At 42.7% G+C, this 11,103-nt stretch overlaps 1 pseudogene; it reads left to right on the top strand.

The window, feature by feature from the left end:
* Positions 1-4,084: 4,084 nt before the first annotated feature.
* On the top strand, positions 4,085-5,790 carry LOC102905221 (alpha-enolase pseudogene; annotated as a pseudogene).
* The last annotated feature ends 5,313 nt before the right edge of the window (positions 5,791-11,103 follow it).

The raw sequence follows: 11,103 nt of genomic DNA, 5'->3' as shown, positions 1-11,103 counted from the left end.
AATTCTGCCCAGCTTTCTGTTACAGCACAAACCACATGTGAATACTTTCTATTTTTTTACTAAAGTATTTTAATTCCACAAGCATTTTTCTTGCTCCTTTTTACACCCAAATTTGTGAAAATAAGTGATTAAAAAGAATATCTTTTCTACCTTCTCATTTATATTTTATCAAGAAGAGTCTGATATCCACCTACCATACTCCATAACACTATCTTAACAATTGCTAAACTCTAAATAAACCTCAGTAGCTCAGCACTAGTCAGCACTCTCTCATTAAACATTCTCTTGTCTTCTCAGATACATTGCCCTGCTTTTTCTCCTACCTTCCTGCTTCCTTCAATAAAATCGAATCATTATGACAATATCTTCAATAAATTGTTTAATTTAATCACAGTAAAATGTTTCTATTGAATTTTCTTATCTAGTATGGAATGCTGGAGTCATTCACTATTTAAGGCACTGTAAAGATGTTGGAAGGTGAAAAAGACAATGCCTTAATCACACCCCATTTGTGGTAAGAAATGTATGGGTCTGATTTTCAACAAACAAACATGCACACATGCACACATTCATATGAACCAATCGGCCATGCCTGTCTACTACTATTGAAGCTATCATTATTTTCCTAAGCTTTGACTTTTCTTTTCAATTAACACTTCCCTTCTCAAAAAATTGTTTTTTCCTGGAGGGAAAAAAATGAAAACTATAAGAGAATAGAAGGGGAAACAGTAACATAAAGGGGTTGGCAACCAAACGTTGATTGAGGTTGGATCTCCAGAGCCCACATGGTGGAGAAAGAGAACCAACTACAGAAAGTTTAGCTTTAACCTCCCCGTTCATGTCTTAAAGTTCAGAAATGCCCAATTCATTGAAAACTGTGCATTCCACAATATCCTGCTCAAATACTTGGATTCATTTGGCTATCATAATATTGATTTTGAGATGGTTACCAAGCTCAAGAATTTACCTTCTTAGAAATTACATATAAAAAATAAAATGAAAACATGACAAAATTATAGACTAAAATTTTAATATTTAAAGAAATAAGCTGGTCATTTTCTCATGCCACCCTACTTATAAATGAAGAGATTCAAATATAAACATTGTTCAGAGTAATGTTGATAGGCATAGTCTCTGTGTAAGTGAATTATGATCCTAATAAACTTGTAAAGGAATAATTTACAGGTCTTGGAGGGTACATATCCAAACAAAGATACAATCACTTCAAGAATGGCTTATATTCAACATGCACTTAGAGAACACTTTGGAATAGTAATTATTCAGCAAAAGTCATCCGGCCTACAGGAAAGGAAGGTAGACTTCAATTCTCCTGCTGTAATCAGTTTTTGCATGTTTGACATTTAGAAAACTCAACTTACAATGAATTCTGACTCTCTGTATAGGTAAAACATCTCAGCTGTTGTAGGCTTTCCTCTGAGGAGGGCTGTTGATCTGAGCAGCTAGCAAGATAGCTAGGGGAGATGTGCATTGAACCAGTTCTTACAGCCACAAATTGAAAAACAAATGGATGTAAGTTAGATACGGAAAATGCAGCACAATAAAACTATTGACCAGTGGGCATATATAGAAAACAGCAGCCTGCAGCTGAAATGTTATTCTCCTGTTGGTTTGTAACAAAGAAATTGAATTCAAATAAAATAAAAGAAAGGGATTGTATTAAGAGAATTTACTCAAATGTTTAGTCTAAATACTTAGGTTCATAGAAAGATCTTATTTATCAAAGTAGAAAAATGACATGAAGAATATTTGTGTAGCTCAACAATAAATTTTAAAATAGATATATAAATAATAGCATCTTGTAGAATTGCTAATGACATATAGTCCTCTAGGAAACAAATGTGATCAATTCTAAATAGATTCTAGCAGAAGATATAGAAAAAGTAAAGCCTTATTAAAATTATCCTGTAAGGCCAATAACTGACTCCAAAGATAAATGATAATTGTAAGATTATAAAACCTATAGTCAGTCTCATAAACATGTATATAAATACTAGAAATAAATAATTTTCAAAATGAACCTAATGCACATGATCTCACTAGCATTGGGAATCTGACTAGGTTTCAACAACAGGCATGATTTCCTTCCTGTTAAGCAGGCTTTAAGTCCAATTACACAGCTGTTGGTCACTAAGGATACATGAATGCTGCTTACTGCACCTTTACAGATATTTTGACTTAGTGGTCATTGACATAATTCATTGGTGTTGGAGCTGGGAAGGATGCTTTAATTGATTCTCTTTTAGCAGCTTGCTAAGTAGCCTCTGTTACCACTGAGGCTAGAGTGCAAGAAATAGGCTTTCATGTCAGATGCAGCTTGAATCATCTAAGCCTTGTATCCTAAATGTTCAGTGTTTTGAGCAACAAAGACCCACCAACAACTCAGAGAGTCAAACAAGAGCTGCTTCAATAGTTTATATTGTTTTGGGAGTCACACGAGAAACTCTAATCAACCATTCAAAAGGTTTCTCATATCTTGTACTTGGTATTTTGTTAGAAACAACAACATCTACCTCACAGCTACCACATCTATAAAGGTTCATGAAACATCACAGAAGATGGGCAGAAAAGATTATAAGAGTGAGAATACCTTGAAGTCTGCTGTAAAATAGTTTCTCCTAGAAATGGCTGCATAATAGAAAAAGGCATATGCTAACACAGACTGGGGAAATTTCATGGGATCCAACCCCAGCACAAAGAAATACAAGCTATCAAGGACTGCTGAGAAAGAGTTAGTTTCTCCCAGGAATGAGTCCCCTTATTGGTTGTCCAGTGCAGAATGGTTAACCCTGAGACCATAAACATAAACATATACATAAACAACAAATGAACTCAGCAAGTTGTGTATACATATGCATATGTGTGTTCACATGCATGAGTAACAATAATAATCAAGAGGATATCAACTTGATAGGGGAGGAATGAAAGGGTACTTGGAAGGGTTTGGAGGGATAAAAGTAGGAAGGAATGATATAATTCAATTTCCTTTAAAAGTATTTTTTTAAAAACCAATACAAGCAATAGTGGTGAGGTGCCTGAACTGGCCTACCCTGGTACTCAGATTGGTGAATACCCTAACTGTCATCATGGAGCCTTCATCCAGTAACTGAAGGAAGCAAATGCAGAGATCCACAACCAAGCAACTGGCCGAGTTTCATGAGCCCAGCTGAAGAGAGGGAAGAGGGATTCTGTGAACAAGGAGGGGTCAAGATCATGATGGGGAGATCTACAGAGACAACTGAACTAAACTCATTGGAACTCATAAAATTTAGAGTGGTAGCTGTGGAAACTGCATGGGACTAGACTAGACCCGCTGCCTACGGGAAACAGTTGTGTAGCTGGGTCTGTTTGAGGGGGCCCTGGCAGTGTGATCAGGATCTATCCCTGGTGTATAAACTGGCTTTCTGGAGCCTATTACCTATGGTCAGACACCTTGCTCACCCTTGATGCAGTGGGGAGGGGCTTGGTCCTGCCTCAACTGAATGTACTCAATGGGAGGACTTACCCTCTTGGGAGAGGGGATGGGGGATGGGTTGGGGGAAATGCGGGGGTGGGAGGGGTGGAGGGAGCAGGAAGAGAGATGAGAGGGGGATCTGTGATTGGTATGTAAAATGAATAAAAATAAGTGTTTAAATAAAAAAGAATATTTCAAATGATATTAATATTACATTTAGTTTATTTGAAAAAGTAAGGCTGTTTAACATGAGATTAAAATATATAAATTGGCCGGGCGATGGTGGCTCACGCCTTTAATCCCAGCACTCAGGAGGCAGAGCCAGGCGGATCTCTGTAAGTTCGAGGCCAGCCTGGGCTACCAAGTGAGCTCCAGGAAAGGCGCAAAGCTACACAGAGAAACCCTGTCTCAAAAAAAATAATAAAATAAAATATATAAGTTGAATACATGAAAAGAATAATGTTCATAACAGATATTAAAAGATATCTATATAAGCATATATGTATCATACTATTAAAAAATAAAAATATCAAATGCAAAATTGAATTAAACTAGCATCATTTGCAGGCTACATTAAAATTTCTTTACCAAGGAGCAGCTCGGGAACAGGGTCGCTCGCACGTCTCTCCTAAACGCTCTCCAGGGTGTTTGCAGAAACATCTGTTCGTTTCCTGCACAGCAACACGGCTTCAAGAAACAACCCATGTCTATCCTCAAGATCCATGCCCAAGAGGTCTTTGACTCCCGCGGGAACCCCACTGTTGAGGTTGACCTCTGCACCTCAAAAGGTCTCTTCCGAGCTGCCGTGCCCAGTGGTGCCTCCACAGACATCTATGAGGCCCTAGAACTCCACGACAATAATAAGACTCGCTACATGGGGAAGGGTGTCTCAAAGGCTGCTGAGCACATCAATAAAACTATTGCACCTGCTCTGGTTAGCAAGAAACTGAGTGTTGTGGAACAAGAGAAGATCGACAAACTGATGATTGAGATGGATGGCACTGAAAATAAATCCAAATTTGGTGCTAACGCCATCCTGGGAGTGTCCCTGGCTGTCTGCAAAGTGGGTGCCGCAGAAAAGGGAGTACCCCTTTACCGTCACATCGCTGGCAACCCTGAGGTCATCCTGCTAGTTCCAGCTTTCAATGTGATCAACAGCGGTTCCCATGCTGGCAACAAGCTGGCCATGCAGGAGTTCATGATCCTCCCCGTGGGGGCGTCCAGTTTCCGGGAAGCCATGCGCACTGAGGCAGAGGTTTATCACAACCTGAAGAGTGTCATCAAGGAGAAATACGGGAAGGATGCCACCAATGTGGGTGATGAGGGCGGGTTCGCACCCAACATCCTGGAGAACAAAGAAGCCCTGGAGCTGCTGAAGAACGCAATTGGGAAGGCCGGCTACACAGACCAGGGTGTCATCGGCATGGACGTGGTCGCCTCCGAGTTCCTCCGGTCTGGCAAGTACGACCTGGACTTCAAATCTCCTGATGATGCCAGCAGGTACATCACATCTGACCAGCTGGCTGACCTGTATAAGTCCTTCATCCGGGACTATCCAGTGGTGTCCATTGAAGACCCCTTCGACCAGTATGACTGGGAGGCCTGGAAGAAGTTCACAGCCAGTGCAGGCAGGCATCCAGGTGGTTGGGGATGATCTCACAGTAACCAACCCTAAGAGGATTGCCAAGGCTGTGAGTGAGAAGTCCTGCAACTGCCTCCTGCTCAAAGTGAACCAGATTGGCTCTGTGACCGAGTCTCTGCAGGCGTGTAAGCTGGCCCAGTCCAAAGGTTGGGGCGTCATGGTGTCCCATCGCTCTGGGGAGACTGAGGATACTTTCATCGCTGACCTAGTGGTGGGACTCTGCACTGGACAGATCAAGACTGGTGCCCCATGCCGATCTGAGCGCCTGGCCAAGTACAATCAGATCCTTAGAATCGAGGAAGAGCTGGGCTGCAAGGCCAAGTTTGCTTCAGGAACCCCCTGGCCAAGTAAAGTGTGTGTGGAGATCCCTGGAGCCACCGGCTGCTTCGACCCTGTCCCTGATGTCAACGAGGCGGCTCAAAGCTGGCCCAGCGCATGTCCCTGCCATGGCACTGCTTCCTTAGATGTCCTTAGACAGTCACACCTGACCACCTTGAGCCTGCTGGAAACCCCAGCCTTGTAATCATGTGATTGGTCTGAATCATTGTTTCTGTCACCTCACTTCCAAGCTAAGTGTCTGGAGCCCAGTGTAATCTTTAGGGTGGCCGCAGGTTAAGATCCCTGCCCCAGCAGTTCTATATGCAAAATAAAAGCCTCAGTGACCCATAAAAAAAAATTCTTTACCAAGCCTCCAAAGTAGTTGTAGAATATGAATATTTTTTTTCCAAGAAGATACAAAAAACAAGGAGGTGAACTAAAAGAAATTTTGTCACTCTGCTGGAATACTTGGACATTGTAGGGGAGTATAAGGGAAAACATGAATAATAAATACAAATGCAATGATTTTGTGGGGAGGGGACTGGAAATATGACTAAAGACCTGAGCTAGATTCTTATCACCCATGTCAGATAGCTCAAAGCTCAAAGCTGCCTGTAACTCCAGGTGCAGGAGAGTGGTCAGGCTCTTCTGGCCACCTTAGCATACACACTCATGTTCATAGGCCCATAATCAGTTGCACACATATACATGTAATTAAAATTAAACAATTTATTTTTAATGAAAATAAGTGCACCTAGAAAGACTATCATACACAAGTTCAAAGTACAAAATTTTATTTAAGTTGTATTTAAAAAGTAAAACATTGAACCAATAATTATATTTTTATGGGACTGGATAGAACCACAATGTACATGCTTATAGGAAGGTAAAGCCTATGAGATCGAGAGATGAGCCAACCTGGAGTCTGCCTGAGGGCTTAGCAACAGGTGCTGTCAGAGGTCCTGATCTTGCCTAGCCAGTGAAGGACTACCATGCAATGTCACTGGATTGGAATGCAGCTGGGGTATTGGGGGGAGGGTATAGAAGGCTCTCCCCACTGCTGAATAACTGAGTCTGCTGTTTGCCCTTTACCTGACTCCACATGTCTGTGCCATTGATGCTGCTCCTTCTCTCCCCCTCTACCTGGCAAGCAACATCTGGCACCTGAACGTGGGATTTCTGGATTGAATTTTGAACTTGCCTGGGTCAGGGTCCTTTTCTTTGTTGTGACTGTAATTTTTGAGTTTTGATTTTTGTCTGTTTTTGCCATTGCTGTTTAAGGCATGAGGAGATACTTTCACTTTCCTGGCACCAGTTCTGGTCATTTAGCTTGCAGTGCTGGACAGCACCCCCAAAATGGTCTGTTTCAATGACAAGTCCCCTCAATGTTGTGTGTTTTTGATCCCTTCGGGAGGTGAGCATTGGAACTCGCCTTTCTTTCCTTCTTTTGTGTTGTCTGTCATGTTTGTTCTGCCTGTCCGGTCAGGAAGGCAACTTTTTTCTGTTTTGGTTTGCCCAGCGCCCCCACATAAGGGTTGAACACCATCCCCCCAGGAGGTGGAACCAAGGCTTAGCTCCCAAACGCTGTCTCTTGTCTGGAGACACTATGTGAGCATTTAGCCATGGCCTAAGAAACCATGGAAATCCCCCACTAAGCATAAAGCATATATGGTCCAACACAATTGCCCATCCCTATTGACTGCCATCTTCTGATTGTTGTTCACCTGCTGTCCCCCTCTACAAAGTGGGTAACCTCTCCATCTCTTTCACTCAGTCCAGGTCTGATCTCTCCATGACACCCAATGAGGAGGAGGCAGACAATTCAGGCCCCATGAGACCTGTTGAGCAGAGCACAGCCACAGTTAAGCTAGCATGTGCCACTTTCCTACTAGCCTCACTCCTGCTGTGGGAAGCTACACCTCCAAAGTGGTACCCTTGGAGTGAAGTGTCTCAGTGTCCATCTGCCCCTGAGGGCAGAAATTCCCTCCAACTGCAGTATGCCTCCCAGCCACCACAGCCTCCCTGTCTCAGGCCTCAAAAGCTAGCAGAAGCCTTCCTGGTCAACACGTGACAAAATGCTGCTAACCAGCCCTGGATTCCCACCCTCAAAGCTGAACTCTCCCTTATCTGGAAGGTGGCTAATGAGTTGGGCCTAGATTTACCTTACTTTGAACAGGTCCTCACTCAATGGACAATGCAACTACAGACTTACTTTGATACAGCCTACTCAAAGCTGTGCTGGAGCCAGCTGCCTTTCTTAGCTGGAAATTGGCTTACAGTGATCAATCAGAAGCTCAAGCATGAAGGAACCTCTTGATTAACATTCTAATGACCCTTGACATGCTCACTGGATGAGATAACTTTGTCCATCCCATTCACCAAGTGCAGATTGGCCATCAAGCTTACACCCAACAGGTTTTTGACCTGGCCTCCAAGGCTCTTAAGGAATGCACCCTGTGGGACCCTTCAGCTTATTTCTGCAATCTTTTTCAACAGCGAGGGGAACTTTTTATTGATTTTCTTGAATGTGTCAATGAGGCAGTGGAGCAGAGAGTAGACCTGGGCCCCACTAGGGAAATGTTAATCAAACAATTGGTTTGAGAAGGGCTTGATGCCCCAACCTGAAATGTGGTCACAGCAGTATGCAATGAGGACATTCACCAAGTGAGTACTGGTCACAAGAGATCTTGACTCCAGTAACAGTCCAATCACTGCCTTCACTTCCCTGAATGCTCTCCTTGTGTATAGACAGTGCACCAGCAACAGACCTAAGGGCCCCTAAGTAGACAGATCTTGCTGGGGATGTGACAAACTAGGCTATTTGTAGCATGACTGCCCCTGAGCAAAGCCTAGGACTCAATGCCCCAGATGTAATACGGGATTTCATTTGGCAAAGGATTGCAGATCACAGCCTGCTGAATCACCAACCCCTTTATACTCCAGGTAGGGCACTCTCCAGCCTACTATTAAGAGGTGGCTCTGATAATCTAAAAATCTATTGGACACTGCCCATTTTTCCACATTCCCCAAATGCTGACCATCTATTTTGATGAACAAGCTGTTAAAGGCTTGGTGAGTACAGGTATAGGCATCACCATATTAACAGAAATATGGCTTTCCACTCTCTTCATTGGAAATCTAGACCTGACACTCCCATCAGTGAAGTAAGAGGCCAACAAGATTCAGAAATTACTACCTATCCAGTCCATTGGAAAAACCCTGATGGCAACAAGGGAGTCATTTACTGTGTTATTCCTACAGTACCAAGAAACATTTTGGGGCAGAGACATCCTGGAGAGTGCAGGTACTGTTCTAACTACTGATGACAGAGCTTTCTTTAATGACCTTCAGGTCCATAAAAAGACAGGTTGGGCAAGTTGAGACCCTACTCAAGTCACACCCTCAATTCTAAGGGCCACTATCCCTCAGAAATGCACCACAATCAAGCCTCCTAGCCCCATTTCATTGACATGCATCTTAAATCAAGATGTCTGGGTGGAGCAGTGGCCTATGATTGAACCTAAGCTCTCAATCCTAAAGGAATTAGTTGCAGAACAGCTAAAGATGGGGCACATAGAACTGATCACAAATAAACATGACAACCCCATATTTGTTATTCCCAGGCATATAGATTTTTCTCAGTTTTGATGAGGTGGGACTCAGTCTAGCATATAAACATTAGGTATTCCTTCTCCAGGCCACATCTCTATCTCTAGTAAGATGTAAAGACCCATTTCTTCCTCCAATGGCAGCCACCAGCCCCTTTGCTGACCCATGGGAGAGGATATGCCTGTGTTTTTCCTCAGAGTACAACTATGGCAGTATGGGTCCCAACAAGAGAAGTGTATCCTGCCATGGATCAGCTCACCTCCATCCAAGAAGAATGGGCCATGGATGGGTAATGTACATATTCACCACCGTTGCCCCTTTTATTCCCTCAAAAGCAGATCTATGGGCTCTATTTCCCTTGCTTCCCATTCTGTTGCCAGTGGTAATTAACTCCTCTACTTCCCCTGTGATATTTACCACCAACTCGTCCCTAGGCCTTTATGAACCTGGTGCTGACCACCAAAACATTGGAGGGCACCAGGTCTGTGGAGGAAGCCCTTTGCTTTACTATCCTCCCTTTTTTTCCTTTCTGTTGTCCAATGCTAAAGAAATAGCCTGTGATCTATGCTTCCAGGCAATTTGCCTCATCCCTTAATTATTCCATTCTACTCCAGAAACAAATATCCCATCTCAATATGACTAGGGTCTCAGCAATATCACTGGAGACAAATATTTTCATTAAAGTCTGGGACAACTTTAAAAGGCTATTTGATTCCTCCTAGATGCTCACATGTGCTTTGATTGGTAGGGTGATACTGTTAATCCTTATTCTCTTTATATGCCTCCTGTAGCACATCCGACAGCAGTGGGCAGCAAATAAAGCTACTCTCAGGTTTTAATGGCTTTTAGATATCCTGTTCATAGCCCTCAACAGGAGGTTATGCATGCCTGGTTCTCTGAAATTCAAAGGTTACTGCCTCTCTACCCAGGGCATCTCTTCAGGAATGGATGCTCTTTGAGGGCTAGTAGTCAATGACAGATGAGAGCTTGTTATGCAACCCTACCTAAGACAGACACAGTTCAGTTGCTGAGCCCTGCTGAGGTGGGGTCAACAAGGTCTGAGCAAAGAACTCTGGCCCCCACTGAGCACCCATGTAATAAGTAAAGGAGGGTGGATATTTAGGAAGATAAAGCCTACAAGGCCGAGAGATGAGCCGACCTGGAGTCTGCCTGAGGGCTTAGCAACAGGTGCTGTCAGAGGTCCTGATCATGCCTAGCCAATGAGGGGCGGCCACTCAATGCAGCCTGGGTACTGAGAGGAGGGTATATAAGGCTTTCCCCATTGCTGAATAACTAAGTATGCTGTTTGCCTTTTACCTGACTCATGGTGTCTGCGCCATTGATGCCATGCCTTCTCATCCCTCCCCCAAGGGAGCCATTAGGACCCAGCAACACATGCTAGGTAAGTATACTAATATTTTGTCACATTCTCAGCCCAGTGAAAAATTAAAACACTTTAATAATATTAAGATAAAATTATACACACCTAGGGATAAAACAAAAGTAGTGATATCTAAGGTTATATAAAGAACTATTAAAAAATAAAGAAAATCAATAATCAATAGACATACAATGTTAATGAAATTGTAAATACATAACCATTAAGCTATTTCTTCAATAGCTACTGTGTGTACATGCATGTGTATCTGTGTTTATGTATGTGTATGTATATGAAAGAGAGAGAGAGAGAGAGAGAGAGAGAGAGAGAGAGAGAGAGAGAGAGAGAATGTGTGTGTGTTTAAAAAATATCCTGATGAGCCTGGTTGTGGTGGCATACACCTTTAATTCCAGCATCTCAGGAGGCAGACAGATCTCTCCGTTTGAGGCCACCTTGATCTACAGAACATGTTCCAAGACAGCCAGAGAAACCTCGTCTTAGAAAAAAAAATGTGTGTGTGTGTGTGTGTGTGTGTGTGTGTGTGTGTGTAGATAGATAAATAGTGATAGAGAGATATTCTATATAGATATAGATATATTCTGATATAGTTAGTATTTTCCTGATTGGGATTCTTGATATTTTTGTGTTGGGGTGTATGTGTGTAAAGACCTATTAACAGGAAAG

Source organism: Peromyscus maniculatus, chromosome 15 (assembly GCF_049852395.1).
Source record: "Peromyscus maniculatus bairdii isolate BWxNUB_F1_BW_parent chromosome 15, HU_Pman_BW_mat_3.1, whole genome shotgun sequence".
In the NCBI taxonomy this organism is placed as follows: domain Eukaryota; kingdom Metazoa; phylum Chordata; class Mammalia; order Rodentia; family Cricetidae; genus Peromyscus; species Peromyscus maniculatus.
Note: the sequence above shows the minus strand (reverse complement) of the source record. Positions and strands in the feature narration are given on the sequence as shown.